Source organism: Crinia signifera, chromosome 2, assembly GCF_055691185.1.
Source record: "Crinia signifera chromosome 2, ASM5569118v1, whole genome shotgun sequence".
In the NCBI taxonomy this organism is placed as follows: domain Eukaryota; kingdom Metazoa; phylum Chordata; class Amphibia; order Anura; family Myobatrachidae; genus Crinia; species Crinia signifera.
Window position 1 is genome coordinate 370,278,145 of NC_139218.1, and position 20,283 is coordinate 370,298,427.

A 20,283-nucleotide genomic window follows, 5' to 3' on the forward strand; every position below is an offset into this window, starting at 1 on the left:
GACATCCGCAGCAAATTACACTTATACCCCTTTCACACCAGAAGCAAACTACCGGGTTAAAGCTTTTTAATCCAGGTCTTAAATCCCAGCTCACCAACCCTGGTCAAGAGCAGGGTCGGAGTGCCAGGATTTAAGACCCGTGTTGACCCTTTCACACCAAAGAAAAACCCGGCTTTTTTAGCAAATTCCTCAGTTGAAAAGCTTTATCCCGGTAATTTGTGGGTGGTATGAATTGGGGTCAGACTGCACCCGGCAAAATGACCGGGCACTCAAAAATGCTGGGTAATTGGCGGGTGGCCGGTGTGAAAGGGGAATATGAGTCACTATAGTTATGGCGCTACTATGCTAAATGGATGGCCAACTGCAGCAATGATGAGCGTGGCTATACCTGCATTTAGAATATTAATAGTGTAGCAGAATCGTTCTAGTAAATATCCAGCAATATGAAATAAATTGAGGATTGGAAATTATAAACTGTCCAACATGTTTTTGCAACTTCTATGGTGGAGCAAAGTGGATTGGTGCACATCGATGACCGCCAGAATGTTTTCAATAAAAAAGTTTGGTTGATGGTGCAGGAAACAAATAAGCATCTAATGTCACAATATAATGTTACCCTTCAAAAGGCAATGCTGATAGCTCACTGTAAAGAGATAGGGCGTGCCCTGGGTTCATTGGAGGAAGTTGCCTTGTTTCTGCCGGCGGGTGTAGTGTTTACACATCATATACAGATGGAGCAGCTCCCGTCAGAGCTGCTGATGGTGATAGAATCGCCATGCACCGCCAGCTGACGGAAGGAGGCGTGAACCAACGAGATGCTTGCGTGCCCAGTTCCATCGGAGCCCTCCGCCACCCGCCGCCGATCCCCAGCACCTCCCCGCAGCCCCCGCCGGCTCCCCCCACTCCCTGAAGTGGAGTCGGGCAGGGAAAGCGCTACCTGCCGTACTGCGCCACACTGACGGGGGCGCAAGTGCGTCTGAGGCGCTCGTGAGTCCCCGGCAGATGGAGCACCTTTCCGCCAGCCAGCGCCAGCTCAGGGAATCTGGCGATAATGTATAAAAGTATAAAATTTGCATTTCTGTTTTACACATTTCTGCATTTTTTGTACTTTTATATATATTTAGGGTGATATTGGGGCATATACTGTAGTGTATGGGTTCTACATGCCTTCTTGGAATGGGCATCACCTCCTGCGCTTCTCATAATATGCCCTTGAATGAGGGCTATATCAGATGTGAGTTAGATGGCTGTGCTTTATATTTCCCCCTGTGTAACCTACAGTATAGAAAATCCATAAGCAGGCTGGTAATACTGTAGATTGTCCGTGCTGGTAACAGACAGATTGTTTATTGGTTGTTTATGTCTCTCTTGGTTTCCCCTTCTCCCTTCTCTCCTATGTATCATAATATTTCTACACGTCCTTGCTTTACAAAACTGGTACATTCCTCACTTCATAAGATCCCAGAATTCCTCCTCCTCTTAGAATACTGTTGCCATGTCAACTTAGCTTTGAGTTGAACTCAATTAAACTTTTACTCAGCACCGATGATCTTCACATTTTACCTATATACTGTACTCTAGCCACGGGGATTTTCTTCTGACCATAGTTTGGGCCTAATTCAGCATTGAACTCTAGGTACAGAAAAAGCCGCAGGCTGCAATCAAATAGTCGCTGGCCAGACAGAATGAAAACCGGCCCTTGCTAAATTGTGAATGTATTACAAATAGCGATGCATTCGCAGATCCATTCGCAAACCTGAACCATCAATTTTTCCCATCTGGGTTAATCTTGCAGCCACGTGGAGTGCCGGCCTGTATATTTGTGTAAGTGTGTATATATAGAAACATACATAGAAATATAGAATTTGACGGCAGATAAGAACCATTTGGCCCATCTAGTCTGCCCCTTTTTTTACCCGTCAGGTAATCTCAACCCTTTTTAATCCTTATTTCTTTGTAAGGATATTCATATGCCTATCCCAAGAATGTTTAAATTGTTCTACTGTCTTAGCCTCTACCACCTCTGATCGGAGGCTATTCCACTTATCCACTACCCTTTCTGTGAAGTAATTCTTTCTAACATTTCCCCTGAACCTACCTCCCTCCAGTTTTAGTGCATGTCCTCGTGTTTTATTACTTCCTTTCCTTTGAAGAAAATTTCCCTCCTGAACTATGTTAAAACCCTTGATATATTTGAAGATTTCTATCATGTCCCCCCTTTCCCTTCTCTGCTCCAAACTATACATGTTAAGATCTTTTAGTCTATCCAGGTAAATTTTGTGATGTAGGCCATGCACCATTTTAGTTGCCCTCCAATGTATTTATATCCTTCTGAAGATATGGTCTCCAAAACTGGACACAGTATTCCAGATGAGGCCGTACCAATGACCTATAAAGTGGCATTATTACGTCTTTTTTTCTGCTACTGATTCCTCTCCCTATGCAACCAAGTATCTGACTAGCCTTCCTCATTGCTTTGCTACATTGCTTTCCTGCCTTTAAGTCACTTGAAATAGTGAATCCTAGATCTCTTTCCTCCTCAGTAGTTTCCATTATAGTACCCTTGATACTATATTGAGCCTTTGGGTTTTTGAGTCCCAAGTGCATAATTTTGCATTTTTTTAGCAATAAACTGTAGTTGCCATTCTCTTGACCAATTCTCAAGTTTACTTAGATCATCACTCATTTGATTTACCCCTCCTGGTGTGTCTACTCTGTTGCATATGTTTGTGTCATCTGCAAAAAGGCATACTTTCCCTTCAATACCATTTGCAATGTCACTAACAAAGATATTAAAGAGCACTGGTCCAAGTACAGATCCCTGGGGTACTCCACTGGTAACATGTCCCTCCATAGAATGCACTCCATTTACTACAACTGTCTGCTTCCTGTATTCCAGTTCATGTTTCCTAGATGCAGGTATTTTTAAATTGCAATCATTTACAAGGCATCACCAACCTGGTTTCACCTTGTAAATAATTGGGACTTTAAAATACAGTTATCCTGCACGTACAGCCACTTACGGTCCCCACACACAGGTCTGACTTGTCTGATGGACAAGTCGGACCTGTTTTCTCTTGAGATCCCTCGGCACCTTCCCAAGAGGGCTTCATCCGGTTTGGCACTTGATGTGATTTATTGCATGAAAAAGGACTCCAGGGGAGCTGCCAGTGGAGTTCAAGGAGAATCGGATGCGATGCATCATGGGTGCTAAAAAGCACCTGCAGTGTGCAGCTGATGATCCAATTCCAATATATTATTATAATTTTATTTATAAGGCGCCACAAGTGTTTCGCAGCAACGCACAACAGGGAGACAAAACTTGGCATAACATTGAATAAATAACCAAAATAGAGTACAAATAAAGATCACCACAGTTCAATACACATTACAGCTTAAATATAAGTAGTGAGGACTCAATTAACATACAACTAGAGGCTTGAGGCCAATGATAGAGATGAGTATGCGGATGAAGATGGTCACTGAGTGTTTGAGTATGGGAGAGCTGTGAGTGAAATGTGAAGAGAAGAAAGAGGGCTTTGACAACAATAGGGAAGAGGGCCCTGCTCGGAGGAATTTACAATCTAGTAGGGGAGACAGACAGATTACAAGAGGTGCAAGGAAGTGGGTGGTGGCTAGATAGCAGGATGTAAACAGGCAAGGGGTCAGAGAACCAGCCTCAGGACTAGTTTATGCAGCGGAAGGGTACGCTTTGATAAATAGGTGAGTTTTCAATGCCCCTTTGAAGCTTTGCAAGGTCGGGGAGAGTCTAATGGAGAGAGGGAGTGCGTTCCACTGAAGGGGTGCAGCATGGGCAAAGTCTTGTACTCTAGCATGGGAAGCAGTGATCAGGGTGGAGGAGAGACGACAGTCGTCAGCCGACCGTAGAGGGGGGAGGGTGTATGAATGGAGATGAGGTTAGAGATATATGGAGCAATGGAATTAGAGATGGCCCTGTATGTGAGTGTGAGGTGTTTGAAGAGGATTCTGTAATATATCATATGCGCTACATATGTCATCTACAGGTTCCGGTCCAATGCGCACGTGAACACGCATCGGATTGAACCTGGTGTCAAACTCCTCCAATAAGGGATGATTTCATCCAATATATTGGCCCAATCCATCGAAATTGGATGATATAGGACTAATTCGGACCTGTGTATGGGGACCTTTAGACCGTATTACCACTTAGTTGGAGGTGCAGAACATAGCTTGAAGTACCGATGTTCATGAAAGTGTGCATTATGGGTCTGTAATGTCAGTAGTCAATATTTTGCCATATGCAATTGCAATTATATGCTAATATATGCAGAAGCTAAACTGACCATAGGGTTGGCCACTGCTATTGCATGGTATCCATTCAACAACATATAATTGCTGATACATTTGGTACCCTCTTTGCATATCCGATCATGTCAAAAAGTCTTTAGCATCTCTGTAGACATGCAGGCTAAACTGCTCTTCCAAGATGCAGAGAGTTCTGCAGTAGCAAGGGAGATTACAACTGATAATTTATTCACTCCCAGAAAACGTCATCAGAACGGCTCCATTGCAGGGAGCGAAAGAGAACTGCCGCAGCAGCAGCCTCTCTCTCCATCCCCACACACACTGCTTTATCAAAGCTGCCAGGAGCAGCGAAATGCGTCAGCCAGTGTTGGTTCCTCTTCCACCACCCACCAGGATTGAATCCCTCACCTCTTCCTCAGCCGGCACATGGAATGAGAGAAGATGTGATTTAATGCATAAGCATCATGAAGACAGTAACAGCTGTATTACCCCAAATCACTGAAGATATCCCCAATGTATGGGTGTATATGGGAGTTTTGGAGACAGGGAACCTGCGATTCTGTAAGAGGGCTCCGCAATGTACGGGGGGCGCCGCCGCCACCTTATCCATTTGAAGGGCACCTAGTGAGATTAAGTATAGTGCTCCTCTGCTACATTTTTATATGTGTTTTTATATTGTATTGGTATATTTCACACACGTTAGTTTTTTTAATACCATGCTATTTACATCCTGGAAATCGGTAAGACTCACATGGTCACCAGGGAGGTGAATGTCACCTTGCAGCACGGCTAAGGGAACTCATAGTTCTCCGAGAATCATCCAGTGTTCCTAATAACATGTCATGGGACAATGGGCCCCATTCAGACATGATAGCAGGGCCATGAATTTGCACAGCCACCGTTCAGTTAGGCCACCTCCCCTCTAGAGTGAAATCCCGCCTTGAGGATCAATGTGCTCGCTGTGCGCATGGATGATGTCTATGCCGTACAAGAGTGGACTTACTCAGCAGAACGATGATCAAAGATATATCCGGCCTGGAGCTAACGTCTCACACCCTCCTCTAAAGCGCTCAGGCACTTTTGCAGGATTTCATCCCGGCAGGGCCTTGGGCATGCGTACTGCGAACTGTACGCATGCGCAGTGTATCAGTAATCGCCCACCATGAAAATTCACAGCCGTGTGATCAGGTATTCCAATATTCCAAGATGGCTTACAAAACAATGTCATCGTACCGTCTGCACGATGAGTGAGTCGCACAGACAGCGATGTAAGTGACAAGAGGCTGATGAAAGAAATGTATAGCAAATCGTTTAGGATCGGAAGTGACATTGTACAAGCGTTCTGCTGCCACTGTACTATAAGACGCAGCTATGGGTTGGCAGTACTGTATATCCCGGCTGGCTCACTTTGTGCTCTTCCAACCTCTTCTGGGTGTTATATCAGTGGATGGAGTACTGCATGATTGTTTCAGACGCTATCAAGTTGCATATGTACACAGAGTCACAGATGGAGCAAAGTCTAAATAGACATTTAATGCATCACGTGCCATGCATGTCAATATGAAGCATTTAAACTCAATGGAAAGTTAGATACAGTTGTATACAGCATAATCCAGCAGGGTTTGCATTAAAAGATGTACAGTATATGGACAGTCAATAGGCCAAAACCAGATGTTCAACTGTCGAAGGGTGGACAAAGCCAAAAGATCAACAAGGTCAAAATATCGACAAGCCAATGGTCAACAGATGTTATTGTCATTTTTAACCCTAACCCTCAACCTGGTACCTAACCTTAGCCATCCCCTTCTGCAGCCTAACTCTAACCCTTCCCCTAGTACTACCCATAATGCTCCCCTGATGCCTGACCTTAACCACCTCCTTCTGAAGCCTAACCCTAAATCTCTGCCAAGTGTGTAATTATAACTATACTCTCCAGCAGCCTAACCTGCTCCAAAGTACCTACCCCTAACGTTAACCATAGCCCTAACCCTTTAAAAAAAACATGGATCTTGTCGAATTATGTTGACCATTTAAATGTCGGGGGGTTTTTTTGACTGTCAACTACTAGTATTGACTTCGAGCATCTGTCAACCTGTTGACTGTCAATCAATTTACTGTCTATCTTCCATCTGGGTACTGATCCAGCAGCCATTGATAAAGGTAAGGTACAAGCTCCTATTTGGGGACCGACAAGAACAGTTCATCTAATATGAAATGTATTTTGCTGGCTCTGACATTATAAAGCAGCAGTAGACGTTTGCTGCTGTGTGGCATTCACTCTGGGGCACGGTAACAAAGTCTTTGATGTACAATGCAAGATGCTTTTAGCTTACGTTGCTTGTCTAGTCTCTGTTCTTCGGATACCCTCCTGTGAACTAGAAGTGTGCCTCAGAATGCGAGAGGAAGAAATGTTACAGGTGCAAAGGGGGAAATGTTTAAAGTGCACAAAGCATGAACTTCTGTTGTTTTAGGAAAAAGTCGGAATTTCCGTGTTTCTCCTACAACAACCGAAAATGTCCGCACAGGGGTGGATCCAGGAGAACATGACAGGGGGGGCACCATGATAGGAGAGGGGATGGGAGGGGGAGGAGGGTGTTAGTGGTGCCAGTGTACACGCTAAGAGAGCGGCATGAGAGAGGAGAGCAGAGAGAGGACAGGAATGGGATTAAAAATAGGCACTGGTGTTTAAAGTACACAGGCCCATCTTGGCGAAAAAAGTGAAGGATGTAGTTGTGCGCGCACTGGAAACTGTGTCCATGTTGACTGTGTCGACATTCAGGTAAAAAAACAGTGAAAAACCCCATGTTGACCTAGACACTGTCAACCTAATGCTTGTATCGCCCTATTGACCTGTTGACCTTACCCCATGTTGACCTAGACCCATGTCGACCTTCCACCATGTCGACCTAATGATTGTCGACCAACTTGCTGTAAACCCAATGATCCCAACCCTAATAAACAGGGACATTGCTCGTTAAAGGCCGGCATTAAAGATGTACATCATAATGCCCATTACATGTTAAGCCACACATCATAATGTCCATTATGTATTATGCCAAACACCATAATGCCTATTAAAAATTATGCCACATAATCATGATCATTGCCAATCATGCTAATTTCCAGGGGTTCCATGTTTGTTGCCCTGTGGGATTACATGCTCATTGCCAAGGGGGAATACATGCCATTGACAGCCGGGCAGAGAACGGGGGGCTGCCCAGCTGTATTAAGAACACTGCTACCCCTTCCACACCAGAAAATGCAGGGACTTACCCGGGAATATGGTCCAAGGATCATGCAGGTACATTCCCGGTTTGGCTCCTTTTACATCAGCCTAGTCTCTGCATTTTTGTGGTATAAGAAATGTGCCCTCAAAGAACATGAAATTACATTTCAGAAATAAAAAAATTGGTTTACCCACAATAGCTCTGGAACCAATTGACTCATATGAACCAGTCTGGTATGAGCTTCTGTGATGCTGGGGGGAGGGGGGGGGGGGACTGGCAGCCGTCGGAACCGAGTGGGGGACGGCATCAATGGGTCCTGTGTTATCCTATGGGGAAAACGCTCCAGCTTTGCCCGGCGGTTTCTCCGGTTCCCAGGGGGCTAGCGTATATTAGCATATTCACATGCGCAAAGCCAAAACATCGGTCCCTAGTGCAAATAAGCCGTGGACCAATCAAGCCTGGATCAGGCTATTGGTTCCTTTTGCAATCTATAGCACAAAGGCTACAATGGCTCCAGAACATAAAAAATATATAAATGGTTTTGCCGTGTAAATGATTGCCCCTACAAAAAACCCTTCAAGTTCTGCTGGCATCCTGGGCAACTGCCGGATTTACAGAGCATTACATCCAGCCAATATTCTTTGTTAAATAAGCCACTATTTTTCACTTTCTATATATATAGCTTTGGCTTCTTATCACTAAGATTTATTAACAATACAGTATTTTCACTGGTGTGCTGCCCTGATATAGCGCTAGGGACACACTTCTTCGTCTTTCCCATTGGGCTTAATTGGCAGTTGCCAAGGGGCCCAAGAATTCTAAGGGCCCACCCCAATGGGGAAGATGGAACTGCCCCGGGGAGCGGCTGTGGCGGCGGGTGGCGGTGATCCGGCCAGCGGCGGCTGGGAGATGGTAGTGCTATTTGCCAGGTAGGAGTTTGTAGCGCTATTTGCTGGGAGGGAAGCGCTGCTGATTTTGAAAAGACTGGCAGGATGCTGATTGGCTGAGCTTCCGGTCAATCAGTGTCTGGTTAGTCTTTTCAAAATCAGCAGCACTTCCCGTCCGCCAAATAGCGCTACAACAAGCTCTAAGTCCCCGCTGCCCAGATCGCCGCACCGCTGCACATAGGTGCGGGGGGTGTGTGTGTGTGGAGTTGTGTGTGTTGGAGGGGGGGGGGGGGGGGGCTCAAATGATTTTCCAATGGCCCCGCTCTAGTGTTAAGACGGCACTGACTAGGGACCCCCAATATACAGAGAAGCCCTGTCAACAGCTTAGGGCTTATTCATGCATTTACACAAATATATGTAACCAATATCTCTGAATTCTATTATCCTGTAGTGTTCAAGACTGGTTACTAATGCCATTCAGTGAGCTGGAGGGAACAATGTATTTTTTACTTACCCAGTATTACCCCTCCCTTTCATGCATCTGAGTGGTATTACTAAACTAATTGAGCACCAGCCACTATATACAGTATATGTCTTTAAATAGGCCACAACATTTGCAGAGCTCCCCTATCAGTGCAACGGGGAAGTGCAAGTATGACCACTTTTATATTTACAAAAAAAAAACCTATTCACTATATTTTATTAACAGTTTCTTATATAGCGCATACATATTACACAGCTCTTCACAGAGAATATTTGAACATTCACATCAGTCCCTGCCCCAGTGGAGCTTACAATTTATATTCCCTACCACATGTACACACACACACAAACATTCTAGGGTTCATTTTATTGGAAGCCAATTAACCTATCTGTATATTTTTGGATTATGGGAGGAAACCGGAGTACCCAGAGTAAACCCACGCAAGCACGGGGAGAATATACAAACTCCGCACAGTTAGAGCCATGGTGGGGATCGAAACCATGACCTCAGCGCTGTGAGGCAGTAATGCTAACCATTACACCATCTGTGCTATATCTTTTTTTTCCACTGATATCATCACTCTTTCAAGTAATAATAAATCAAATCACTTGTGCCCACATCCTCTGTCTTTGTCTAAAATATGCAGCTGTACTTTATCATTTTCATTTAACCTTAGATAATAACAAATACAATTTTTTATCAGCATATCCTAATATCTTTACCAAGGATTCAGTACCATTGTAATATATAATTGAAATGAATCTGTGATATAAAAAAAATAATTTCCCAGTTTCGTAGATATAATCTTGTTGAGAAGAGAGCTTGAATTTAGTGGATAGAACACGGTTTTGATGTGAATCCTTCAAACATATTTAGATGGCATTTATCATTTCAATAATTCTATTAAACGGCCTCTTCAAATGATCCTGATTAATTCAAATTGAGAGCAAACAGATTACACCAGGTCTATGACGACAAATCACACAGAACGCAGGTCTGCAGATAAACAAAATATAATGGATTTTCTAAAACCTAATTTTCTGTAACACATTCAATATTTGTCCCTTATCGGAAAAGGTATCAATCTGCTTCGGCAAACTTCAGTTGCTCTGCAGTAATGCAATTTACCAATATTTATTTATTTATTTATTTATTTACAGTTTCTTATATAGCGCAGCAGATTCCGTTGCGCTTTACAATAGTAGACAGAGATAAAACAAACTGGGTAACAACAGACAGACTTGGAGGTAGGAGGGCCCTGCTGCAAGCTTACAATCTATAGGGATATAGGAGGGAAACACAAGGACAGGCATCAGTAATACCATAGCAGTCCCACCAAGTTACAAGTGCAGAAGGGAAGCTATATAATACATAAGTGCCTCAGAGGGTTATGCGTGTAGAACTTAAATATGATAGGCTTGCCTGAAGAGGTGAGTTTTCAGGGAACGCTTGAAAGTTTGGAGGCTAGTGGAGAGTCTTATTGTGTGTGGAAGGGCATTCCATAGGATGGGAGCAGCCCGATGAAAGTCCTGTAATAGTGAATGGGAGCTAGTGATCCGTACAGAAGAGAGACGCAAATCTTGTGCAAAGCGGAGTGGTCGAGATGGGAGATATTTTCTAATAAGTAAGGAGATATATGCTGGTGCAGTATGGTTAATAGCTTTATATGCGAGTAGAAGTGTTTTATATTGAATACGCTAAGATACAGGCAACCAATAGAGGGACTGGCAGAGCGGATCAGCAGACTATGAGCATCTTGCAAAGAAGATCAACCTAGCAGCAGCATTTAAAATGGGTTGCAGTTGTGAGAGTCTGTTCTTGGGAAGAACAGTTACAGTAGGAGACTATTGCAATAATCAATGCGGCATATAATGAGTGCATGGATAAGAGATTTGGTAGTGTCTTGTGTGAGATAAGGTCGTATTTTTTATATGTTTTTTAGATGCATGTAACATGATTTGGAGACAGATTGAATGTGGGGAACAAAGGACAGTTCAGAGTCAAGGATGACCCCTAAGCAACGAGCTTGTGGGGTAGGGTAGATTGTCGATGGAGATATCAGGATGGTAACTGTTCTTAGCCGGTTGGAATATAAGTAATTCCGTTTTGGAAATATTGAGTTTGAGTTGGCGAGAAGACATCCAAGATCCAATAGCAACTAATTATGTGTAGAGTAGTAGAGTTTTACAATGATATTTCAGATGGTTAGTGGGTGCATGGTTGACCCAAAGTAAGAGCCAGTGTAAACATTGTCATCTTGTTGAGAGACTTCAGAAGTTACCCGTGTGCAGTGAAAATGGCTTTGTCCCTAGATTTGTCCTGAGCCTTTCTGTGGTCCAGAGTCTCACCCATTTTCGAACTGTTTTTCAAATCTTGGGTCAGGTTTGGGACTTTGGTGTAGAAGTGATATAAGTAAGGTAAAAAATCCTCTCGTGTGTGTAGTGTTCTCTATTCCGTTCTAACTTCCTGTCAGGCCAGAACTAGTAGACCACCACTTCCAGTCACATTTATAAGACCGTGTCTTCTATCGGTCACACTGATTTTTGGACTGGGAGAAACATGGCCAATCTCTGAGGTGTACAGTGACAATGTCATGGATACAGGATTGAGATTGGTGTGCAGGAAACCCCCACAACGTTTGCTGCCCCCTGCATATATGCCTTTACTAGGCACATAACACTGGTACAATGTGCACTGACATATGGGTAAATATATACATTTAGTCATGTGCTTTCAATGCAGGAGCAATTACAGCCAACTTGCATTCAACACTGAACAATTAGCAATCATTGAAATACATTTACAGTAAGTCATTGTTGTTATTTACATTATGTACATGGTATATTTCATGCAATGATACACACTCCCAAGAGATACTACAATTGTATACGGTTGACCAAAATGTTGATTGCGATTGATTGGTTGATCACGGACACGTGACCAGTCCATAACGGTGGGTGCAGTCTGCAGAAGCCATCCCAGCAACAGACAATAATAATTAGGCTGATTGTTATTGGCTGAGACAGTCACAAGTTCCTCCATTCCCACTGTGCTGTTGCCGGTAGTGATGGGAAATCTAGTTCATTTTTGTGACTAGTTCATTATGATCTAGTTCACTCAAAAGATTAGATCAAAAGATTAGTTAATCTAGTTCATTTAGTTCATTATTCACTCCCTGACTTAGGGCCTTATTCTGGTCGATGCGTAAATTTCCGAATTCTTTCGGATGGCGTTTTTTAGCCGTCTGCGCATGCGTGGGCAACGCTATGCACATGTGCCACGCAAGGTCTCCGTACTCGTTCTCACTAATACCGTAGAGAAAAGTGCACCGCATTCACTCGGGAAATATGGGCGTAATATGGGAGTCATTCGGAACTACACAGGGGCGTAGTTTCAAAGTGGGCTAAACTGGGCGTAAACATGGGCGTACACGAGGGAGTGCACTAATTCTGGTAGGCGTGCATTCGGACAGCACACCGACTGCAAAGGAACCAAAAAGGCAGAAAATATGCGGTCTCCATAAGCAAGTATAGCTTTGCAGACACCACTCGGTCATGCGCTAGGCATTCGAAACGCCCAATTAGTACGGGCGCACCTCAACCAATGGCCCTCATTCAGGTTCATGCGCTCGCATGCACATTCGCAAGCACTCTTATGGAAAAAACCACACGCACGCATCGGGCGAAGGCACGCCTACAGTGCTTGCGAAATCATTCGCACGCAACCATACTAAGAAGGGGGGTGGTCTATCATTGCGCGTACGTGTAACTGGTCGCACGCACCCACACATTTGCGCACGCACACTCACCTCAAGCTGCTAACGAACATGCTCTACTCCCCAAATGTTAGCAAACCAAATACTAGTATGCACATGTGTTGTGTTGTAAAGGAAGTATCTGATATCTATGTTGCATGTGAGGTGACACATGTCGACTAATGTTGACAGGAGCAACATGCTAAATATAGCAGAGTAGAAATGACAATAGTGGTGGTATGTTACATAAGGCAAATTTATAAGGGTGGGATTTGTTTGGTTTTAGCGCATTGGTTTGGTCAAAATAACTTTAGCAACAGAGGAAGTTTGTATCTGCTAACACTTGATTGCTGGTGGTATGCAATCAGAAGTTGTGCTGAGGTAATTGTCTCATGAAATCAACCATGTATTGGTGTCAATAGTGTGCAGGTGCCATTGATTTACCCATTGATTTAGCCATTTCGTGCGTGTGTTTGCTCCGTACGAATGAGCACATTACAAGGAGCAAGGTGTGCGAAACTAAAAACCTGCTTTGAGCTGGCGAAAAGTTTTGCATTGGAGGGGAACAATCCCTCTTGCACTAATGCGAAAGCACTCCCACCACTCATAGTGAACGCCCATGTGTACGCCCATGTGTACGCCCACTTTTGCTCATTATAATGGTCGCGACCATGCTAACGCCCACTGCACGCCTACTACCAATGCACTCGTTCGCACGGAGAAATCTCCGCGAAAGTTTGCTTGCGAGTATTTTTTAATTACATTGCACATGCGCAGTGCGCTAGCTGCACATGCGCAATGGGGGTAGCAGGGTGAAACGTGCGAATTCGCATGCGTACGCGCCAATGTGAATAAGGGCCAATGTCAGCTGAACACAATACAATCCACTCCTCTACTCATTACTCATTAATTACACTCTTGTCATTGCTTCAATTGGAACCATTGCAGCTTAAATGGACCATTACAAAACACACAAATATATGCTCAAAGCACGGCTGCTTTTTTTACACACATTTACATTGCAAGCAATGGTCAGAACTTGCTATCACTAATATAAATATACATGTCACTTTTACATTCACCAATAACAGCACACATTTGGGGATAAAAATAAAAAATTATTACATTTAGGGAAAACATAAAATTTAAAGAGCATGTTATTTGGCACATGCCAAAAATTAAAGGTACCATAACAGGAATTTCACAAACAAACAAAAAAGTAAAAATTTTTTTATTATTTTCATACATAGCCACAGCAGAATCATTAGGAACACATCAGGTGGCTTCACAACAAAAGTATAGCACCAACACTTCAAGTACAGCAGACAGTAACGGTAGCCGAAAGAGGGCAACAGGGGAACCAAACAAAACATTTGAACCGAGGGCAAATGTGGGTACCCTGTGCATGGGATTAGGTTGCACACATGAAGCTGAAACACACAGCTAAATGAAAGATTTGGAAAGACATAAGGGTGGAGATTAATGCGGAGACAAGTTCATTTTCTGGCACGTTTGGCCCTGGTAGGGTCCTTGCCACGTGCAGCAGCTCCTCGGCCATGGCCACGTTGGGATGGTGGGGCAGGTGGAGCAGATGCTGTGGAAGGGGGGGGATGGTATTCCCCTTCTGTCAGCAGGGAGTGCTGGTGTAGGGAATGCACCAGAAATGGCTGACAATAGGGCCCTATTGGTGGTAAGTAGCTCCGCCACAAGCTCGTTATGGCGGAGGAGGAGGTCATTTTGGCGCAGGGCTTGCTCTGCCAACAGCTGCAGGCTGCCAGCTATGGACTGCTGGGTGGCAGCCATGGCCTGCTGGGTGGCAGCGATGGTCTGCTGGGTGCTGGCAATACCCTGCATGACCTCCTCGGTCCTACGCAGCCGCTCTGATGTTAAGTCTCCCTGCTGGCGAATCTGCCCAAGCATCTGCACCCACCTGTCCAAATCCTGTGTGGCCGTTGGCTCCTGCTGCTGCACATGGCTGGCACGTGTGCCAGGTGGCACTGACTCCTCCGCCTCCTCAAGAGTTTCACTGCCGCACGGTGGGGATGATGCTGAAAGAGAAACTTACAATTACAACACATTCCGATAAAATTAGTACAAACTACTTATGCCATGCAAACAAATTACCTTCTAAATCAGCCGCAAACACTTCCACTGGGGCCTCACTATCCATGTTGCTCACCCCCCGGACCTCCTCAATTGCAATGCAGGCCTCTGCCATTTCCTCCAGGGGGGTGAGCTTCAGGCGGCCTGGCATTGGGCCAGCCCCAGAGGTGTGGCTGTGTTCCCACCGTTTGGTCAGTTTCTTCTTGAGGTTTGTTTTGAAGTCATGCCACCTACAACCAAAGTTTACATATTATTACATGTCACCCCTGACGTTTGATGTAGCACGCACTGTAATCTGCTACCGATTTCAACGTGTGCTTCATTCAACATAACTTAATTATGTTAAACTATAAAACCAACACTTAGAATAAACATTCACACTCACCCTACAATAAATATAGAATAAGTGACATGGCAATTATGTCTGTTGCTCCTAACAACGTGACCGACCATTAACCAACTCCATCTAACATCTAATAAAAACATTACTGGTCTTGTTCTGCTCAAATGTAACACACTCGAACTTGCCTCTTTTTCACGTGCTCTGCCTCACGAACTTGTGGAGGTACCGCATTAATCTCCACAGTTATGTCCTCCCAAATCTTCCATCTCCTTGTGTGTGTCAACCTCTCCTGTGGACACTCTATCCAATCCTGTGCACGGGGTACCAGTATGGCAAGCTCCTGCGGTTCGAATGCCATGTTTCTGCTGGTTGGTTCCTCTGTTGGCCTCTTTCGGCCACGGCCACGGCCACGGCCACCAGTCGCTGAACTTGAAGTGCTGGCCAGGCTACTCTCTTGGAAAGCCACCTGCTGTGTTCCCAATGATTCTGCTGAGGCAGAAGATGGCCCAGCTGTAGGTTGGGCAGCTGTAGATTGGCCAGCTGCCTGCTCACCTCCCAATGTCTAGTCTCTGGCAAGGGCCACATTGGAGGTGATTGGGTCCAGGCGAGCTAGGAGGTGCTGATGCTCCTGTTCTCCCTCTGATTGAGAAGCAGACATGTTTGCAGCACAAAGTTGTATTTTGTGCACACCTATATATACACATTGATGTAATAGGCGTACATCAGCTCCACCCTGCGTTCTGTACGGCTACGTACACCGTGCAGTGCTTAGGCCACGCCCATACCAGCGTACAAACAAATGTACAAAACCAGGCATACTTTCCAAGTCTGATTTTGTACTCATTGCCAGATTTGAACACCAATAAACACCTACAACTTTGGCCAGACATAAAATCTATATGTGAATGTTCATTTGTACTGTGCACTTGTTTGGTATGTACAACAAATGACACTAACCCATTCCATATGTTAATCCAGTCCACAACTCATGCATTAGTAATCACTGCTTGCCTATAAATACTGCCTTGATGCTAGGTACATAAATGGCACCATGGGAATGGGAAAAGGTATAGCACTATTTTGTATGTTAGTGGTGTATTGCTTTCTGAACAATAAGGCTGACTAATGTAGTACCTTGTACAGATATGTGTAACTGTATATTGTGGCACACTATTTCACCTGTTGTTTTCTGCTATGTTTGGTGATTATATTGGTTTTCAAACTTCTTTCACCCTGTCTGTTTTGAATATACTAAGTACTGCCAAGGTTAGCTCAGCGATGCCAACCTACAGGAAGGGTGACATTCTATGGGATGAGATAAATGCGCATGTTTTTTGTGCGCACCACATCGCCGCAAATCGCACTTTTTCAAATCGTTCTTTTCAGGCAAAATTCGCATATTTAATGTGATGCGCATTGGAGCCTGAAAAGTGCGAAGTGGTGCGATTTGCGGCAAATTGGTGCGCTGTCTTTAGTCCTGAAAATGTGCGATTTTCATGTCTGAAAATCGCACGTTTGCAGGAAAGCGCAAAGTTAAAAAAAAAAAACGCGCGCGGGGTCCCCCGCCCGAGCATAACCAGCCCCGGACTCATTGAGCCGGTGCTGGTGACATAAAATCAGGGTCCCCGACAAATCGGGGTCCCCTTGATTTCATGAAACCAGCACCAGGCTCCAGGTCCGGCGCTGGTTCCCAAAATACGGGGGACAAAATGACTAGGGGTCCCCCGTATTTTAAGAACCAGCACCGGACCCAACCAGCCAGCAGGGTAATGCCACAGCCGGGGGACACTTATTATATAAGGTCCCGAGGCCAAAGCATTAACCCCCTGGCTGGTCAGCATGGGCAGGGGTCCTGGGGAAGTGGGGACCCCCCAATGAAGGGGTCCCCCCCCTTCAGGACTTACCAGCCCATGCTGATAGTCCGGGGCTGTCCCCGATGCCCCTGGGCGGTGGGCATCGGGCTGATGAATTGTGTAAAAAAAAGAAGTAAAACTATTGTTTTCTACTGGCGAACTATGAGTCCCAGCAAGCCTACCCCGCATGCTGGGACTTGGAGAACCACAAGTCCCAGCATGCGGGGCATTAAAGGGCCCGCTGGCACTTGTAGTTCTGCAGTACAAAAAATAGTTAAAGAAAACACACTGACACCCTGAAAAATAAAAGTTTAATACACACAGAACACACACACACTGATACTTACCTACCTTGAGCCCGTAGATCGGTCCCTGGATCCTGGGTCCGGGCTCCGGGGCTCCAGGGCAGAAGAGTCCAGTTCCGGGGCCTTGGTCCTGGTTCCGGGGCTGGTCCTGGGGTTCCGGGGCTCCTGTCCTGAAGAATCCAGGGTCCGGGATCCGAGGTAGTCCCCAGGGGTACCTAAGGAGGGAAATCCTACTCACCTGATCCCCGGCGACGACCTCGGCATCCTCTCCGGCTGAAGCGCTGCTCCCATCTGGTACCCGGCTTACAGGACTTCACCGGCGCAGAGATGTTTCTTCCTCGGCGTCTCTGGACAGAATGATTTCTGGCCAATCAGGAGCCGAGAAAGTCGGCTCCTGATTGGCCAGAAATCATTCTGACTGGAGACGCCGAGGAAGGAACATCTCTGCTCTAGATGCGCAGAGATGTTTCTTCCTCGGCGTCTGTATTCAGAATGATTTCTGGCCAATCAGGAGCCGACTTTCTCGGCTCCTGATTGGCCAGAAATCATTCTGTCCAGAGACGCCGAGGAAGAAACATCTCTGCGCCAGTGAAGTCCTGTAAGCCGGGTACCAGATGGGAGCAGCGCTTCAGCCGGAGAGGATGCCGAGGTCGTCGCCGGGGACCAGGTGAGTAGGATTTCCCTCCTTAGGTACCCCTGGGGACTACCTCGGATCCCGGACCCCGGATTCTTCAGGACAGGAGCCCCGGAACCCCAGGACCAGCCCCGGAACCAGGACCAAGGCCCCAGAACCGGACTCTTCTGCCCTGGAGCCCCGGAGCCCGGACCCAGGATCCAGGGACCGACCTACGGGCTCAAGGTAGGTAAGTATCAGTGTGTGTGTGTTCTGTGTGTATTAAACTTTTATTTTTCAGGATGTCAGTGTGTTTTCTTTATTTATTTTTTGTACTGCAGAACCAGCGGGCCCTTTAATGCCCCGCATGCGGGGACTTGTGGTTCTCCAAGTCCCAGCATGCAGGGTAGGCTTGCTGGGACTCATAGTTCGCCAGTAGAAAACAATAGTTTTACTTCTTTTTTTTACACAATTCATCAGCCCGATGCCCACCGCCCAGGGGCATCGGGGACAGCCTCGGACTATCAGGATGGGCTGGTAAGTCCTGGAGGGGGGGGGACCCCTTCATTGGGGGGGTCCCCACTTCCCCAGGACCCCTGCCCATGCTGACCAGCCAGGGGGTTAATGCTTTGGCCGCGGGACCTTATATAATAAGTGTCCCCCGGCTGTGGCATTACCCTGCTGGCTGGTTGGGTCCGGTGCTGGTTCTTAAAATACGGGGGACCCCTAGTCATTTTGTCCCCCGTATTTTGTGAACCAGCGCCGGACCTGGAGCCTGGTGCTGGTTTCATGAAATCAAGGGGACTCCGATTTGTCGGGGACCCTGATTTTATGTCACCAGCACCGGCTCAATGAGCCCGGGGCTGGTTATGCTCGGGCGGGGGACCCCGCGCTCGGTTTTTTTTTATTTTAACCGTTTTTTTTTTTTAACACCAGAATCCTGCACAGAACATTGCGATCTGTGCAGGGTTCTGGCTCATTCGCCAAACAGACCCTGGTCTGAAATAAGTGCGATAATTAGACACCTAAAAATTGCGATGTGCAAATGCGCATAGCATTAAATAAGCGCGTTGTATAGTTTTCTGTACGAAAACATCTGGATGCGATAAAAATGCGAATTAATGTCGCACTTTTGGTCCGCATGCCTTAACGCACATAATATGCGATTTCAGTCCCTTAGCGCATCCCATTAAATTTGCGATTTTAAGGAAAAATGCGATATCGCCATTTTGCTGTCTAATTAACGCAAAAAAAGGCAAATCGCATTCCAGAGAATGTCACCCTAAGTGTTGTTTTGCCATTCGATGATTTAGCCATTTGTTGTGGCGCATACACGCTGTTAATGTAAAAATGATCAATAAAGTTATTAACAAATTTCACTGTGAACAACCAATTACAGGACATGATTGCTTGTATTGCGCCATTGCTAAGATGGTGGCCTATGGGAGAGCAGCCCCATTCTCGCCTGCGGAGCTTAGGGCACTGGTCTCCGTTATGGAGAGTAGGCTGGGCCGTACGGGCCCTTTTATAAGCAATAGGCAGAAGCGCAGTGCTTATGCCGCGGCCCGCCGACGAATATTCGCCCGCACCCAGGTGCGGAGGACCATCGCCCAGCTGGAGAGGCGATGGTCAGACCTCCGGAGGCGACAGCCAGAATTGCTCCAGCAAATAAGGGGCAGGATAGCTCAATGTGAGTGTTTACACAATAAATGCACATTTTTAAATGATTGCTTAGACCATGTCTGAGCTTAGCACTGTCACCTGTGGTAGCTACCATGTACTGCCTCCTGTGTATTGCATGAGAGCTGAATAACATGGCTGCTGCAGAAGCACCTACACAGGTCCCAGCAGAAGATTTAGCACAGCAGTATGCTCAGGACCCAGAACCAGAAGCATCAGCAAGTGTTTGGACATCAGGACTAATAGATTTATCGGGTCCTGTCCCGCTGTCCCACCCGCTGCAGGCATTGTCCCGCTGCGGGGGGTGGCAGTTGGGAGACCCCCCAATCTAATAGAATAGACGCTGTGCGCATGCGCACAGCGTCTATTCTCGTATGAAAATGAGGTTGTGGCTAATTAGCATAAGCCGCGCCCTCATTTGCATACGTCCCGCCCCCTTTTCGGGCGCTCGCGCGATTTCCCCAACACAGAAGTTGGGAGGTATGGAATATTAATAGAATCACAGAAAGGTGAGCAACATGAGCACACATGCTCACTCACAGACACACCACACATAGACTTTGGCTAGGCAGTGCAGATTTTTCCTTTATTAGATCTGTATTTGCTGGGCTTTGTTGTACTTTTAACTTTAGATACAGGAAGGAAAGATCCAGTAAATGAGCCTTGGAGCTGCTGGGCTCTGTCTGTGTTACACCTCCCACTTGCTTTACTTCCTGGTGAACTAAATGAACTAATCTTTGCCAGAGC